This window comes from Aquarana catesbeiana, linkage group LG12, assembly GCF_042186555.1.
Source record: "Aquarana catesbeiana isolate 2022-GZ linkage group LG12, ASM4218655v1, whole genome shotgun sequence".
NCBI classification, from domain to species: Eukaryota; Metazoa; Chordata; class Amphibia; order Anura; family Ranidae; genus Aquarana; species Aquarana catesbeiana.
In genome coordinates, this window is record NC_133335.1 from 168,028,050 (window position 1) to 168,040,289 (window position 12,240).

General features: G+C 46.2%; 1 protein-coding gene across 1 annotated transcript in view; it reads right to left on the reverse strand.

The window, feature by feature from the left end:
- Window positions 1-12,240, reverse strand: part of UBE2O (ubiquitin conjugating enzyme E2 O) — a 136,391-nt gene that overhangs the window by 60,558 nt on the left and 63,593 nt on the right. The window lies entirely within an intron of this gene.

Consider the following 12,240-nt stretch of genomic DNA (forward strand, 5'->3'; position numbering starts at 1 on the left):
GCACACTGCGCCCAAAGACGATACCCTCATACCTCCTTACATCCACCTGATAAAGCTTGGTGAATGTATGTACTGAAGACCAAGTTGCAGCCTTACAGATCTGAGCCATGGAGGCCTGGTGACGCACTGTCCAAGAAGCACTAACCGCCCTGGTAGAGTGCGCTTTGACTTGAAAAGGTGGAATCTTACCCCTTAACCACTTGAGCCCCGGACCATTATGCTGCCTAAGGACCAGAGGTCTTTTTCCAATTTGGCACTGCGTCGCTTTAACTGCTAATTGCGCGGTTATGCAATGCTGTACCCAAACGAAATTTGCGTCCTTTTCTTCCCACAAATAGAGCTTTCTTTTGATGGTATTTGATCACTTCTGCAGTTTTTATTTTTTGCGCTATAAACGGAAAAAGACCGAAAATTTTGAAAAAAAATGATATTTTCTACTTTTTGTTATAAAAAAAATCCAATAAACTCAATTTTAGTCATACATTTAGGCCAAAATGTATTCGGCCACATGTCTTTGGTAAAAAAAATGTCAATAAGCGTATATTTATTGGTTTGCGCAAAAGTTATAGCGTCTACAAACTAGGGTACATTTTCTGGAATTTACACAGCTTTTAGTTTATGACTGCCTATGTCATTTCTTGAGGTGCTAAAATGGCAGGGCAGTACAAAACCCCCCCAAATGACCCCATTTTGGAAAGTAGACACCCCAAGGAAATTGCTGATAGGCATGTTGAACCCATTGAATATTTATTTTTTTTGTCCCAAGTGATTGAATAATGACAAAAAAAAAAAAAAAAAAAAATATTTACAAAAAGTTGTCACTAAATGATATATTGCTCACACAGGCCATGGGCCTATGTGGAATTGCACCCCAAAATATATTCAGCTACTTCTCCTGAGTACGGGGATACCACATGTGTGGGACTTTTTGGGAGCCTAGCCGCGTATGGGACCCCGAAAACCAATCACCGCCTTCAGGATTTCTAAGGGTGTAACTTTTTGATTTCACTCTTCACTGCCTATCACAGTTTCGGAGGCCATGGAATGCCCAGGTGGCACAACCCCCCCCCAAATGACCCCATTTTGGAAAGTAGACACCCCAAGCTATTTGCTGAGAGGCATATTGAGTCCATGGAATATTTTATATTTTGACACAAGTTGCGGGAAAGTGACACTTTTTTTTTTTTTTTTTTTTTTTTTGCACAAAGTTGTCACTAAATGATATATTGCTCACACAGGCCATGGGCCTATGTGGAATTGCACCCCAAAATACATTTAGCTGCTTCTCCTGAGTATGGGGATACCACATGTGTGGGACTTTTTGGGAGCCTAGCCGCGTACGGGGCCCCGAAATCCAATCACCGCCTTCAGCGTTTTTAAGGGCGTGAATTTTTGATTTTACTCTTCACTGCCTAACACCGTTTCGGAGGCCATGGAATGCCCAGGTGGCACAAACCCCCCCCAAATGACCCCATTTTGGAAAGTAGACACCCCAAGCTATTTGCTGAGAGGCATGGTGAGTATTTTGAAGCTCTCATTTGTTTTTGAAAATGAAGAAAGACAAGAAAAAACTTTTTTTTTTTTTCTTTTTTCAAATTTCAAAACTTTGTGACAAAAAGTGAGGTCTGCAAAATACTCACTATACCTCTCAGCAAATAGCTTGGGGTGTCTACTTTCCAAAATGGGGTCATTTGGGGGGGTTTTGTGCCACCTGGGCATTCCATGGCCTCCGAAACTGTGATAGGCAGTGAAGAGTGAAATCAAAAATTCACGCCCCTTAGAAAGCCTGAAGGCGGTGCTTGGTTTTTGGGGTCCCGTACACGGCTAGGCTCCCAAAAAGTCTCACACATGTGGTATCCCCGTACTCAGGAGAAGCAGCAGAATGTATTTTGGGGTGTAATTTCACATATTCCCATGGCATGTTTGAGCAATATATCATTTAGTGACAACTTTGTGCAAAAAAAAAAAAAAAAAAAAAAAAATTTGTCTCTTTCCCGCAACTTGTGTCGCAATATAAAATATTCCATGGACTCGACATGCCTCTCAGCAAATAGCTTGGGGTGTCTACTTTCCAAAATGGGGTCATTTGGGGGGGTTTTGAACTGTCCTGGCATTTTATGCACAACATTTAGAAGCTTATGTCACACATCACTCACTCTTCTAACCACTTGAAGACAAAGCCCTTTCTGACACTTATTTTTTACATGAAAAAGTTTTTTTTTTTTTGCAAGAAAATTACTTTGAACCCCCAAACATTATATATTTTTTTAAAGCAAATGCCCTACAGATTAAAATGGTGGGTGTTTCATTTTTTTTTTTCACACAGTATTTGCGCAGCGATTTTTCAAACGCATTTTTTGGGGAAAAAACACACTTTTTTAAATTTTAATGCACTAAAACACACTATATTGCCCAAATGTTTGATGAAATAAAAAAGATGATCTTAGACCGAGTACATGGATACCAAACATGACATGCTTTACAATTGCGCACAAACGTGCAGTGGCAACAAAATAAATACATTTTTAAAAGCCTTTAAAAGCCTTTACAGGTTACCACTTTAGATCTACAGAGGAGGTCTACTGCAAAAATTACTGCCCTCGATCTGACCTTCGCGGCGATACCTCACATGCATGGTGCAATTGCTGTTTACGTTTGACGACAGACCGCCGCTTGCGTTCGCCTTAGCGCAAGAGCAGGGGGCGACAGGGGTGCTTTTTTTTTTTTTTTTTTTTTTCTTTATTATTTTTTTGCTTTTTTATCTTATTTTTAAACTGTTCCTTTCATTTTTTTTTTTTTTAAATCATTTTTATTGTTATCTCGGGGAATGTAAATATCCCCTATGATAGCAATAGGTAGTGACAGGTACTCTTTTTTGAAAAAATTGGGGTCTATTAGACCCTAGATCTCTCCTCTGCCCTCAAAGCATCTGACCACACCAAGATCGGTGTGATAAAATGCTTCCCCAATTTCCCAATGGCGCTATTTACATCCGGCGAAATCTAAGTCATAAAATGCTCGTAGCTTCCGGTTTCTTAGGCCATAGAGATGTTTGGAGCCACTCTTGTCTCTGATCAGCTCTATGGTCAGCTGGCTGAATCACCGGCTGCATTCTCAGGTTCCCTGTTGAGACAGGAGAGCCAGAGAAAAACACGGAAGACGGTGGGGGGGGGGGGGCATTCCCTCCCACGGCTTGTAAAGGCAGTCTAGAGGCTAATTAGCCGCTAGGATTGCTTTTACATGAAAGCCGACCGCTGGCTGAAAAGAATGATACCAAGATGATACCTAAACCTGCAGGCATCATTCTGGTATAACCACTCAAAGTTGTGAATGGCGTACCTGAAGACAAAAAAATGGTTAACAATAAAGCACAGTAAACAATAAAGTATAAATAATTACATACCTGAAAAACAAACATGATAAAACATAATAACAATAACAATAACAATAACAATAAAACACTGCAGAATAGAATACAGTAAAAAAAGAGCAGAACAATAGAGAGAGAGAATAGAGAGAGAGAACAATAAAACGACAACTATTTTTTTTTATTTTATATATATATATTTTTTTTTTTACACTTTTTTTGTAACTAACTTTTATAACTGTAACCGGTTCCAGGTTCGGGTCTCTCAAAATGCGATGGCATCTTGGGAGACCCTGTGAAAGTGTGCCTAGTCTGTGCAATGCTGTACCCTACGCTAATACTCAACTAGTGTATGGTAGTGTTCAAAACATTCACCAATGCAAAGACCAGGATTGTCAGGACAGGAGGGACAATAATAGCGGGTGTCACGCCTATATCCGCGTTTGCTGCAGACATGACATCTTTTTTGGGGGGTTCGTTGGGTAGGGGTACTCGGGAGCACATAAAAATGCCTCTCATGCAGCCGACTGCATTTCGTTGGGGGATGTGAATGGGGGAAGTACGGGCGCTGCAGAAGTGGTGGGTTCCCAATTAGGATTGGCGAATGCAGCAGGAAGGGCACTATGGGCACGACGGGCCTGTGTTTGTCTTTTTGGTGGCAGCGGGACACTACTTGTGCTTGTCACCTCACCAGCTTGAACTGCACTTATGGGACTCGCCACGTCACCAAGTGTTACTGCAGTGCTGGTTTGACTACGACCGGGGTGTACTAGGCCGCTGGTGCTTGCCAGTTCAATAAAAAGCTTCCAAAAAAACTGTTAGCGATCGCAGGGATCAGGCCTGACTCTGCGAACGCTGCAGTTATGCGTTTAGTGTTTTGTAAGTGACAGTGATCGATCGATACTGCACTTGGGTGGGCTGGACTGGGCCGGGCGGAGGGGCAAAACGCAGGTGCTAGCAGGTATCTGGGTTGATCCCGCTAACACTGCGTTTTTGGGAACCCTAAACTGCTGGGGACGCTAGTATAGATCTGATCTGATCGGATCAGATATTGATCCGTTCAGATACTATACCACTAAAGGAGGCGTATGCTGCGTGCGTGGGTGTTAGCGGTACTGGCGCTAACCTGACGCTGCCTGGGGCCGGTGCTTGCTAGTTCACCAAAATGCTACCAAAAAAACTGTTAGCGATCGCAGGGATCAGGCCTGACTCTGCGAACGCTGCAGTTATGCGTTTAGTGCCTTGTAAGTGTCAGTGATCGATCGATACTGCACTTGGGTGGGCTGGGCTGGGCCGGGCGGAGGGGCACAACGCAGGTGCTAGCAGGTATCTGGGCTGATCCCGCTAACACTGCGTTTTTGGGAACCCTAAACTGCTGGGGACGCTAGTATAGATCTGATCGGATCAGATATTGATCCGATCAGATACTATACCACTAAGGGAGGTGTACGGTGCGTGCGTGGGTGTTAGCGGTACTGGCGCTAACCTGACGCTGCCTGGTGCTTGCTTGCCAGTTCACCAAAATGCTACCAAAAAAACTGTTAGCGATCGCAGGGATCAGGCCTGACTCTGCGAACGCTGCAGTTATGCGTTTAGTGTTTTGTAAGTGACAGTGATCGATCGATACTGCACTTGGGTGGGCTGGGCGGAGGGGCAAAACGCAGGTGCTAGCGGGTATCTGGGCTGATCCCGCTAACACTGTGTTTTTGGGAACCCTAAACTGCTGGGGACGCTAGTATAGATCTGATCAGATCAGATATTGATCCGATCAGATACTATACCACTAAGGGAGGCGCATGCTGCGTGCGTGGGTGTTAGCGGTACTGGCGCTAATCTGACGCTGCCTGGGGCGACGCATATCACCGCCGGGCGATCAGGGGGCTAAACCTTTATTAGGTAATAAACGGCGGGTGCCCTGACACTATAAAAAATAAACGAACTAACCTGCGTCACCCGTAACGGTTATACGGTGATCAGTGGTGAAAGGGTTAACTAGGGGGCAATCAAGGGGTTAAAACATTTATTAGATAGTATATGGGGGTCCCTGTCACTATAAAACGCTGACGGCGAACCTAAATATTTACCTCACTAACTAGCGTCACCAGCGACACTAATACAGCGATCAGAAAAATGATCGCTTAGCAACACTGGTGACAGGGGGTGATCAAGGGGTTAAAACTTTATTAGGGGGGGTTAGGGGGGTACCCTAGACCTAAAGGGGGGTAATACTCACTGTTCCAACACTGTAACTGTCACAAACTGACACTATGCAGTAATCAGAAAAAAAAAAAAAAAAAAAAAAAAAAACCTGCTGGTGTCAGTTTGTGACAGGGGGGGGGGGGGTGATTGGGGGGGATCGGGGGGCGATCGGGGGGGGGATCGGGGTGTTTTGTATGCCTGGCATGTTCTACTGTGTGTGTAGTGTGTTGTGCACTCACATTGATGTCTTCTCCCCTCGGCGCTGGAACGGAAAATACCGAGCCGAGGGGAGATGACATCATTTCCTTTGCTGCTGTTTAGCATACAGCAGCAAAGGAGTGTTCCCATTGGCCGGCGGCGATCGCGAGGGGGGGGCCACGAACGGATGGCCTCCCCCTCATCTCGGATCGCCGGGGAACAGAACGGGACCGCTTCGGGCACCGGGGGGGGGTCCGATCGGACCCCCCACCCGCGAGAGGCAAATCACGTACATGTACGTGATTTTGCCTGCCCGTGCCGCCTTGCCGACGTAAATCGGCGTTAGGCGGTCCTTAAGTGGTTAAATCATAAAAGTCTGAATTATAACTTGCCGAATCCACTTAGCGACAGTGGATTTCGACGCTGCCTGTCCTTACTTAGGACCTTCTGGCAGTACAAATAAGACATCAGTCTTCCGGATCTGAGCAGTCGTCTTTAAATAGACTTTGACCGCTCTCACCACATCAAGACAATGTAGTGACTTCTCTTCCCTGAAACATGGTTTCGGAAAAAACGATGGCAGGATAATGTCTTGGTTCAGGTGGAAACCTGAGCCCACTTTTGGTAAAAAACCTGGACGAGGGCGCAACACCACTCTGTCCTCATGAATAATCAAGTATGGCTCTTTACAAGAAAGAGCAGCCAATTACGAAATCCTCCTTGCTGAGGATATAGCAACCAAGAACAATAACTTCCTTGTCAGAAGGACTAAGGGAATATGTTGTATTGGTTCGAATGGCTGTTTTTGTAACACTGACAAAACTAAGTTCAAGTCCCAAGGGTTCAAAGGAGTTCTGACTGGCGGATTAAGCTGCATCACCCCTTGCATAAAACCCCGGACTAAAGAATGTGCAGCAAGCGGTCTTTGAAATAAGACCGATAAAGCTGAGACTTGGCCCTTAATAGTACTCAAGGCCAACTTCATCTCTACCCCTAATTTTAGAAAGGCAAGAATTCTGCCTATGATATACCTTCGTGGGTACCAACCCTTGGATTCACACCAGGAAACATAAGCCCTCCAGACTCTAATATATAGTTCTGGAAGCTGGCTTCCTTGCATTAATCAAGGTAGAGATAACTGACCCGGAAAGCCCACGTTTCTTCAGAATGTGGGTTTCAATAGCCAAGCCCTTAAATTTAGCGTTCGTAAGGTAAGATGGAATATTGGTCCCTGTGAGAGTAGGTCTGGCCGTAGTGGAAGGGACCATGGATCCTCCACCGCCATCTTTATGATTTCTGCATACCAGGACCTTCTTTCTGGGCCACGCTGGGTCTACCAGAATTACTGGCTTTCTTTCCAGCTTGATCCTGCAAAGAAGTTGTGGCAGGAACTGAATAGGGGGGAATGCATAAATTAGTGAGAACTGATCCCACGGGTTCACCAACGCATCTGTTCCACATGCGAGTGGATCCCTTGTTCTGGACACAAAGTTGACTAACTTCATGTTGAACCCGGACGCCAGAAGATCTACGTCCGGAGTCCCCCATCTTTGGCAAACAGCCCGAAAAACGTGGGGGGGGGGGAGAGACCATTACCCCGGGAATAACTGCTGGCAACTATTCTCTACTCCTGGAACGAAGACTGCCGATAGGCATGGAACATTCCTTATTGCCCAAGTTAGAATATGGTTCACCTCTGTCTGCACTGCAAGACTCTTGGTGCCCCCTTGGTGATTGATATAGGCCACAGCTGTGGCATTGTCGGATTCGATCCTGACAGGACAATCCCGTAACCTGAAATTCCAGGCCTTCAGAGCCAGACGCATTCCCCAAATCTCTATGATGTTGCTGGGCAAGGCTTTCTCGGTTCTTGACCACTGTCCTTAGACAGTTGTCTTCTCTAGTACTGCTCCCCAGGCTAAAAGGCTGGTGTCTGTCGTTACCACCTTCCAGATAACTGGTCTGAAGGATTTTCCTTTTAGCAGATTCTGGGTTTATAACCAACTGAGGCTTTGGGACACCCTTGGGGACAGCCGCATTGGCAAGTATAAAGCTTGAATCATTTTGTTCCAAGCAGACAGGATACTGTTTTGCAACAGTCTCGAATGGAACTGGGCATAGGGAACTGTTTCAAATGAAGCCACCATCTTTTCTAACAACCTCATGCAAAGGCGAATGGAGGGATCTCCTTTTGACCTGACCATCCGCACTAGCTCTCTTATGGAGTTGATCTTTGCCTGAGGCAAGAACACCCTTTTCTGGGCTGTATCTATGATCAGACCCAAGTACTCCAGCCTTTTTAGAGTTTTTAAGGAATAATTCTCTAGGTTGAGAATCCAGCCTAGAATTTCCAGGTAACTGGTTGTAATGCGTACACTTTGCTCCAAAGGAGACACCGACTGGTCTGTTAGCAATAGATCGTCTAGGTACGCCAAGACTGTTATGCCCTATGCCCTTAACCTGGCTAGAGGTGGGGCCAGCACTTTTATGAACACCCAGGGTGCTGCAGATAGCCAGAAGGGCAAGGCTAAAAACTGAAAATGCTGTTCTACTTTGAACCACAGAAACCTTTGGTGAGCGGGAAATATAGGGAGATGCAGGTATGCATCCCTGATGTCGATAGATGCCAGACGTTCTCCTCCTTGTAGGATAGAAACTACTGACCTGATCGACTCCATGCGAAAGGAGCAGATCTTCAGGAACTGATTTAGATTATTTAGATCTAGAATGGGTCAATCTGTTTTGGTACCATAAAGAGGTTTGAATAAAAACCCAAACCTTGCTCTTCTGTGGGGATTTGTATGATCACCCCCTGAGCCATTAATCGGTCTAGTGCCCGAAACAGAGATGGTCTTTTTCCTGGATCTTTGGGAACGTTTGACCACAGGAAATGAGACGGTGGAAAGTCCCAAAATTCCAGTTTGTACCCCAGAGTTATCGTGGAGATGACCCATCTGTCCTGAATTTCCTTTTGCCAGACTTCTGAAAACTGCAGAAGTTTTCCCCCCACCGTGGCGAGCGTCTCTTCATAATGAGGCTTTAGAATTATGTTTTGCAGGTTTCTGGCCCCAGGACTTCTTTTGAGCCTGGGCCTGACCCTGAGGTTTTCCTCTAGAGTCTGACGGCGGAGGATGTCGCCACTGCCTAGAGGCGGAAGCCCCTGGCACAGGAGAAAGAGCCCGCTTAAATGAATGGCGTTTATACTTTCTTTTGACTGGAAAAAGAGTACTTTTCCCACTGGAAATAGTTTGGATGTATTTGTCCAAATCATCCCCAAATAGCCGATCCCCATGAAAAGGAAAACCAATTAGGAGCTTTTTGCATGGTGCTTCGGCTGACCAATTTTTTAACCACCAGGATTCTACACATGTGTACTAGCACAAGTGCAAGGCGGGACGCCTGGTGAATAGAATCTTTAATGGCATCTATGGCAAAACATAAGGCTTGTTGTGCAGGAACCTCTTTAAGGCCCGGTCTAAATTGGTCCTTTAGGGATTGAGAGATGCCTATTGCAGCAACCGCAGGCTGAGTAACGGCACCTGCCAAAAAAAAAAAAAAAAAAAAAAAAAGGAGGACTTTAATAGGAACTCCAACCTTTTATCTGTTGGATCCTTAAGCATTTGTGCATTGTCTACTGGACAAGTTAGACTTTTATTCACACTGGAAATCACAGCATCAACTGCTGGTACATTCCATTTTTTGGTGAATTTCTCCTCCATGGGATAGATAACTAAGAATCTCTTTGGAGGGAGAAATCAGAGTTACCCGTATTTATCGGCGTATAACACGCGCCGGCGTATAACACGCACCCCAAGTTTAGGAGGGAATTATAAAGGAAAAAAATGTTTTAAAGGAAAAAAACTTACATTTAAATGCCCATCAATGCAGCCTTGCACAGCGTCCATCTGCATGCTTGTCCAGTGTCATTTGCAGCCTTGCAGTCATTTGCAGCCTTGCAGTCAGCAGCCTTGGTGTCATTTGCAGCCTTGCAGTCAGCAGCCTTAGTGTCATTTGCAGCCTTGCAGCTTTGTCAGTGCTGATCTGCAGCTTTCTGTGTCCATTTGCAGCCTTGCTCAGGCTGCAGTTAAACTGCAGTGACTTTTCATTGTCACTGCAGTTTGAAAATGGCTCCCCTGCGATCCTGAGCTTCAAAATCGCCGACCGCGATTTGAAAATGGCGCCGCCGGCGCCGAAATACACAGAGCCAGTCCTCGGCTCTTCTCGGCGGCTCTCGTTCACTTTCGGCTCCACTCGTAGTCCCGCCCGGGATGGGCGTGACTGTGAGCGGAGCCGAGCGGCGCTCGAGTGAAGCCGAAAGTGGCCGAGAAGAGCAGAGGACCGGCTCTGTGTATTTCGGCGCCATTTTCAAATCGCGGTCGGCGATTTTGAAGCTCAGGATCGCAGGGGATCGGCGTATAACATGCACCCGCGATTTCCCCCTGATTTTAAGGGGAAAAAAAGTGCGTGTTATACGCTGATAAATACGGTACTTACCGGTAACGTCCTTTTCCAGGAGTCTTTCAGGACAGCACCATAGAGAGAGACCTTGGCTCCTCCCCTCTTGAGGAAACACCGCCTACAATTTCAAGATTTAATCCCCACCGTCCCCCCGGCCCCTCCGGCAAGCTGGGGAGATACAAGAACACGTCATAATAATCTATCTTACCTGACGTTCTCCTGCGATGAGTTCTTCAGGAATGTCCTAAAAATTTGGGTGGGTATCTGTGCTGTCCTGAAAGACTCCTGGAAAAAGACGTTACCGGTAAGTAACTCAGATTTTCCCATTTCCGTCTTTCAGGACAGCACCATAGAGAGGATAAGCGAGCACCTTACCTTAGGGTGGGACTACTGCCTGCAGAACTTTACGACCAAAAGCCTGGTCTTTTGCTGACAGTAGATCCAATCTGTAGTGCCTCACGAACGTGTCAAATCTGGACCACGTTGCCGCCCTACAGATCTGCTCCGGAGACGCACCAGCCCACTCAGCCTGAGAAGTCACCATTGCCCTGGTGGAATGTGCCCTAATACCATCCGGGGGCTCTAAACCACTGACTACGTAAGCCTGGATAATGGCTAACCTTAACCATCTGACTATTGTGCGCCTAGAGGCTCTGCATCCCCTTCTAGTTCCTGAAAATACAAAAAAAGACTCAGACTTTCTAAATGGTTTTGTATCTTCCAAATACTGAAGGACGCACCCTCTAACGTCCAATTTATGAAAAATAAGTTCCTGTTCCCTCACAGGATTCGAACAGAAGGTGGACAAAACAATTTCTTGGCCTCTATGAAAACTCGAGGCCACCTTTGGCAAAAAGGCCGGATCGGTTCTAAAAATCACACGGTCCGGAAACACCTGGAAAAAAGGTGTTCTAATAGAAGGGGCTTCGAGTTCACTCACTCTCCTTGCCGTAGTGATCGCCACCAAAAACACAGTTTTGAGGGTGATCCACTTTAACGTACAAGCCTCTAACGGCTCAAAAGGATCCACTGTAAAGGCCTTTAAAACTAAAGAAAGATCCCACATTGGGAAGGGGGAGACTAACTGGTCTCTGCCTGCTTATGGCTTTAAAAAATCTAACTATCCACGGGTCTATTGCTAGCTGTTTTTCCAAAAAACGCTCAGAGCAGATACCTGTCCTTTTAGGGTGCTAAGGGCTAACCCCTTTTCCGCCCCTGATTACAGAAATTCTAATACCGCTATGGGACTGAACACCTCAAAGGAACTTTCTGTGCACCAGCTATTGAAACGTTTCCACGTCTTCAGGTAGATAACCTGTGTTTCTTTCTTTCTGCAATTCAGGAGGGTTTCCACTAAACGATCTGAGAAACCCTTACCCCTCAGCAATTTCTTTTCAGTAGCCAAGCTGCGAGGCTCCACCTCTCCACCTGACAACAGATTGGCCCCTGAGAAAGAAGATTCTCCTGGGCTGGCAGAAACCAGGGAGGTTCCGCTGCTAGACTTCTTAGAATGGAAAACCATGGCCTCCTGGGCCAATGTGGTGCAATTAGAATAAGAGTTGTGCTCTCTAATTGGAACTTCCTCAGTACCGCTGGAATCAGTAAAGGGGGGGGGGGGGGAGGCATAACACCTGACGAAAGACCAGCTCTGGGCCAACGCGTCCACTCCAAGTGCCCCGTCCCATCTGTTCAGGGAGAAGAAAAGATGCGTCTTCCTGTTTTCTCTCAAAGCGAAAAGGTCTACACAAGGCTTTCCCCACTTTCGAGATATTGCCTCGAAAACCTCCTGGTTCAAAACCCAGTCGCCTTCTCTCAGCGACCTCCTGTTGAGGAAATCCGCCACCTGATTTTGTTCCCCCTTCAAATGCACCGCCGAAAGGGACAGGACATTTGCTTCGGCCCACCTGAGAATAGATTCTGCGAGGACCCACAGGGATCTGCTTTTGCTACCCCCCTGCCTGTTTATATAGGCTACTGCTGAGGAGTTGTTCGATCGGACTTTCACATGCTGCCCCCGG